This window comes from Sarcophilus harrisii, chromosome 3 (genome assembly GCF_902635505.1).
Source record: "Sarcophilus harrisii chromosome 3, mSarHar1.11, whole genome shotgun sequence".
Taxonomy (NCBI): domain Eukaryota; kingdom Metazoa; phylum Chordata; class Mammalia; order Dasyuromorphia; family Dasyuridae; genus Sarcophilus; species Sarcophilus harrisii.
The window spans coordinates 10,846,668-10,852,977 of NC_045428.1; positions in this window are offsets into that span (position 1 = coordinate 10,846,668).

The following is a 6,310-nucleotide window of genomic DNA, read 5'->3' on the forward strand; positions in this document are numbered from 1 at the left end:
AGTAGTAATGATGTCACCACCAGGGGATGGAGTCTGACAGATGTGTGCTGGAAGAGGAGGGAATGAAGAAGATGTGTGACCCTGGGGTAGTTATTTCCCCTTTTGAGGTTGTATGACATGGGAGATAATGGCACAGGATTGCCCAGCATGGAGTGCCCTTGTTGGAGAAGATGCTGTGCTCTATGAGTAAAGCAGAATTGAACTAGCTCAGAAGAAACTCGAGATGTGAAAAGTTAGAGAAGCACCCCGAATGTTCATAGGGATTATTTGTGTCCGACCTGTGACAGAGCATTTCGAGCTGGGATTGCTCTGATCAGCCACAGTCAGCCACATTAACTTGACTCTAACTTAATGATGTCATTTTGTTCCTCTTTGAGGACAAAGGACAACAACCAACAGAGCATTTCAATTCTGAGTTTTCTCAACTGTAAAATGGGAATAATAATAGCACCTTTCTCCCAGAGATGTTGTGAGAATAAAGTGAGATAATAATAGTCAGGCACAGTCATTACTACATAAATGTATAATATATTATATATAATATATTATATATAATAATATATTATATATAAATTATTATTAAATGAGATAAGATTTGTAAAGCATTTAGCACAGTGCTTGGTGCCTAGTCACCATCTAATGAATACCTGTTTCCTTCCTGCAAAAGAATTTTTAAATGAGCAGATGACTGCGGAGAGAAGTAGGGGACAGAATCTTCAGGGGTTGACCATCAGTCAAAACCCAGCAGATAGCTAGTCAGATTGTACAATTATAGCCTCAGATTTAGAGCTGGAGTCTGAAAACAGGTCGTCTATACTGAACCTAGAGCACCCTTACTATTTCTGTCCTTGAGAATGAGAGGGTCATGGACTTAAAGTGAATAAGCCAAGAAAGGACAAGAAACAGCTCTGAATATTCCCAGACAAGTAGGATAATTTAGAAGACTTCTCTAATTTTCCATATGTGTGTAGAAACGTATGTGTACATATATATGTGTGCATTGTATTTATTGTGAGCCTGTGATTCTATCTCCTGATCCATATCTGTCCTTCCATTTCTGATTAGATCCATTGAGAAGTCTACCAGGGGAGTCTATTATTCCTCTTCTCTCACTCTCTCCATTTTCTACGATGTGACTTTTGACCTTATCATTCAACTGAAACTGTTCTCTCCAAGGTAAACAGCAATCACTTAATGGCTAAATGCAATGACCTTTTTTCAACCTAAATTCTTCCTGATCATTTCCCCTGGCTGTCAGCCACATCTGAAATGCCCCCCTTCACCACTTCCTGCCTTCCTTGAAGTCCCAGCTGAAATCCCATCTTCTCAAAGCCTTTTCCAATCCTTAATTCAGTGCTATTCCTCTGTTATCTCCAATTTCATATAACTTGCCTGAACTGAGTTGCAAGTTGGCTCTTTTATTAGACTGAGCTTCTTGAGAGAATGGATGCTTTATTTATTTATTTATTTTTTGCCTTTCTATTCTCAGTACTTAGCATGATGTTTGGTACAGGGTTGGTGCTCAATATATGCTTGATTGATTGACTGATTCCTTTCTTCCTGTACTGTCTGAGTCTTAGTCTTTCTTCTCACCACTTCATCCCATAAAAATTAAAATTAGAAGGGCTTCAGAAATCATGTAATCTAATCCCTTCAATCAATCAAAAAGGAAACTGACATCCAGGTAAAGGAAGTTAAAGTCAACTCCATGATAACAAGAGCTCCCACCCACAAAGTACATAGGTGCTTGCCCGTGGTTTTCTCCATTAAGAATGCATGCTCCTTGAAGCCAGAACTGATACTTAACTTTTTGTATTTCCTTCTTACAATGGCTGCACATAGTAGGTGTTTAAGAAATTCCCTTTGATTTGCCTTTATTTTACTTGGGGACTCTGAGTTAATCAACACAAAGGATGCCCTAAGCCAAGTCTCCAGGCTTCTGCCAACCTGTGGCAAAGGTTGTATTTGGAAGAGAGAAGGTTTATGGGAGGGGCAGGCACCAGAGCTGCCTGATTTCATTCTAGCAACTGACTCTCCCTCTCTTCCCCAGAGCCTGGCCCTTGAGTCTCTGAAGTAAAGTGTCTCAGAGCTGCAGGGTCTCATTATAAGAACCAGTGGTCACTTTGCCATTCTTCAGGGGGATGTGAAGCTTTCCTGCTTAAGGAGCCTAAATTACTGGGACCATTTCTCCAGACTTTGCCTTTTGAAGCCTTTGATTTTCATTTCCTCCCTTAATCTTGATGAGGACAAAACCGGACAGACAAAGTGTCTGTCCCCAAAACCCGGGAATAAACTTAAGTGGATTTACATTCTCTGGGAGAAAGACTCTTTTCATACACAAACTTAAATGGTCCCACACGTCTGGAAGCTGGAAGAAAGATTATATAAAGTATGCATCTCTTTGGATGCAAAACTTAAATGGCTTTGTCTTTTCCCTTCTATTGTTCTGTTCCTGTATAAAATAAGTCTCCAGAAAATGTCTCTGCCAATCACTTAAGATTGCCCCCCAAGAGAACATCTTGCTGTCTTCCTAATAAAAAGCCTTTTGTGTTAGAGAATTTTGAGCCCTCCCTAACCTGGTGTTTTGGAGAACTAGGAGACCAATCCATATTCCTGCCATGATCCATACCTCATCATTCTCACCCTTTTCTCCACAAGGAGAAAGCAGATACCATTCTCCAATTTCAGTAACTAAAACCATGGACAGGGGATGCCCTTTGAAGTGCACAGGCAGAGTTCCTATAGGGAGGACTTAGCCTTGTTTCTTCTGCTTTCTGAGTTTCACTCTGGGCTTTCTTTTGTCTGGAGCCGTATTCTCATTTAAAAAAATTTTTCATGCATGTAATGAGTTTCCTCATCTGTTAAATGAGCTGGAGAAGGAAACCGCCAACTACTCCTGCATCTTTGCCAAGAAAACCCCAAATAGGGTTAGAGTAAGATATCATTGAAATGACTCAATCATATACTTTACAAATCCCATCCTCCCAACAATCCAGGGAGGTAGGTGTTATTGTTATTTCCTATTTTACTGTGGGGGAAACTGAGGCAAGCAGAGGTTAAATGACTTATTTGCCCAGTGTTACCCAGCTAGGAAGTAGAACTTCCTGATTCCAGGTATAGAATTCTATCTACAAGACATTCATGACTATTAGAGGGATTCAGTATTTTATAGACCTCTTAAGTGGCAGATTGAATCCAACTTTTCAAAGTCCCAATCCAATATTCTGTCGACTATACAACTTGCCTCTAGTTCAGGAATTTTCCACCTTTATTGGTAGATTCCTTTGTTAGTCTGGGGAAATCTTTGGCCCCTTGGGAGGATCTTATTTTATAAAATAAACAAAAATATGGGATTACAAAGAATGTTAACTACAATGAAATATAAAGATTAACTTATTTATCTGATCCAAATTCAGGGCTTTTTGAGATATATCCATGGAAGCTTGGGGGTGGGAGTGGGAAGAAGGAGGGTCTTTGGAGCCCGAGTTAAGAACCTCTGCTCTAGTTCAAGCCCTTATGGTGGCTCTGAGCTTAGAGCACTGTTTGGACTCAAGAATATTTGAGTTCCAATGCAGCTTCACATATTAACTAGCCATGTGACCTCGGACAAATTATACTAAAACTTATGTTTGTCTCAGTTTCCTCAACTGTAAAATAAAGATAATCATAGCACCTCTCTCCCAGGGTTGTGGTGAGGTGAGATAAAGCACTTGTAAGGTTCTTAACACAATGACAGACCCATAATAGGTGCTACAGAAAGGCTTATTTTCCTGCCAGGATTATTGCAATGTTCTAACTCACTGCAATAATCCTCTCTCTTTTTAAAACTATTCTCCAAAGCTGACAGAAGAAGGTTCCCAATACTTTCCTGCTCAGAAATCTTGCATATCTTCCTGTTGCCCAATGATTCAAACCTCAAGTCCTGAGAATGACATTCAAGGCTTTCTGAAATTTGCCTACAATTTATTTATTTTCCAGGACTATCTGCATCCCCTTCATAGACTCCAGACAAACTGTACTTCTTGCTTTTCTTCAAATTCAATTCAGCCTCTCCTACTGTTTCTTCTCTCTGGAAGAGTCCAGCTCTTCCCTGTCTATTTGTGGAAATCCCTGAAAGACCCCCTATCCTGAAGGCCCAGGTCAGAGTCACCTCCACTTTTAAGCCTTCCCAGATCTCCAAGGTCAAGTTTTGTGGGAATTATAATTGCCCAATTAGCAAGAAAAACCACCGAGATAGAGTTCTGAGTCAGTGACATTTTATTAAAGGATCCATGTTCCCCTTTAATGAAATGGAGCTCAGATCATCCCTCAGAACCTGAGAAGTTCACTCCCTTCCACATCTTAAAGTGCTTGATAATCAGAATAATACAGGTGAAGCAGACCCAAAATACAGAATGTCATTGGCCTCCAAGAGGAATCCTATTGGTTGACAAACAGGCTGGTGAGCAGACCTTAACAGACCTATGTTGACCCTTCAAGGTCCTACCAAGCCATTGCCCAACCATTTACAGGCTGGTAGAAGAGCAAGCCATAGTCTAGGGCAGTGGTTCTCAAATGTCCAGAGCAGCCTGGGAATCTCTTGTTAAATCCTTTCGGAGAGTCTACAAATTCATAATTAATGTTTATTTTTAATGTGATCAATATCTACAACTATCACCCACATAAACAAAAATTCTTTGGACAGATCCTCAATCGTTTTTAATAGGATAAAGATATTAAGAGCAAAAGTTTGAGAACCACTGGTCTAGGGTCTCTCATTTTCTCTCTGCAGTGATTTCCTTATGGAAGGCTAAAGGGAGATGACAAGAGGTGGAGGGGCAACAAAAGTAGCTGGGGGACTTTCTATGGGATTGAGTAGTCTCTATCACTGTAAGTTTGGTCACCACAACAGGAAAAAACCAGAATGGAGGTTCATTGGTCTGCTTCCTGTGACTGAGCAAATGAATTTGCAATATGAGCTTCACAGCTCTGAGATCTGCTTTCAGAACTTATCACCACCCTTATGGAATCAGAGAAAATTAAGACTGATTGGAATAGCATAAAGGTCTGATTAATCATCCCTCACGGGGTTCTTCCTTGCAGCTCATGTGACATTTTGCTTGCATTATTGAGAACTCTTGGTCCCTCCAGAAGGCAGCATCGTGTTTATCCCTGGTTGCTGTCTCCAGTGTGTGAGGGGTGCTTTTTCTCAACATACGAGCCAAGTTGAGCAATTTATCAATGAAATTTGCAGCTGCCTCCCATGTTCTACAGCCTTCTGGTCCTTGATGTCTACTGCTGCCATTTGCAGGGCTTTTAGTAATTGGCTCATAGGGGTTTTCTCTAGTACCAGTCTGGCCCTTCCACTTGCAGAGTAGTATATATATATATATATACATCATCCCTTTGAACACCCTGACTTCCCTGTTCAGAAACCTGCCTGACTCGTGCCCCAAGAGCCCAAGTTAGTCATCCAATGAGATGGGAATAGCTTAGATCTCAAGGTCACAGGGAATGATTAAACAAGAATATTGTAGCCTAAAGCAATAGTTGGCAGTGCCCACATTGCCGAGAAAGCAAACATGCTGCCATTTGGAAACATAAACTTTGAGCCCAGATTGGAAAGGCCATAGCTTGCAAAGGCTACCTTTGGGGGGAATGACCTTGGAGTCCCAAGGATGTGTATTTGAAGCTCACCCCTGACATTTTCCCCATATAGGATGTAGTCAAATTTAACTTCTCAGATTCTCATCTCTCTAAAAATTGGAAACCATATTATGTATAGCTCCCACCTCAATGGGTTTTCATGAGGACTTCGTATATTTTACAAATCATAAACTATTGTGAAAGTCAGCTATTATTATCGTTTTATAGAACATATATCTGGAGTCAGAAAGTCTCAGGGTCCAATCTGAGCTCAGATTCTTCCTGAGTGGGGTGATCTTTACCTCTGTCTGTAAATTGAGGTCAAAATGACACCTGTCCCTTGAGGTTGTTGTGAATGGAGAAGGAAGAAGGAAGGAAGGAAGGAAGGAAGGAAGGAAGGAAGGAGGGAGGGAGGGAGGGAGGGAGGGAAGGAGAGAGTAGGAAGACAGATGGATAAAGAGAAGATTTAATAAAATTCTATGTCAAATGAAATAATATGTCAAGTGCTTTGCAAATCTTAAAGCACGAGATAAATATTAGCTAGTTCTATTTTTTTTTTACTCTGATTATGGTAAACAGATTGCAGCTTGATTCTGGCAAAAGCTTCCCCAGGAGTTTCTGCTGTCCCCTGGGTAACGGGCTGCCCCAGGAGACAGGCAGGGACCCCTCCAAGAACATCAATGGG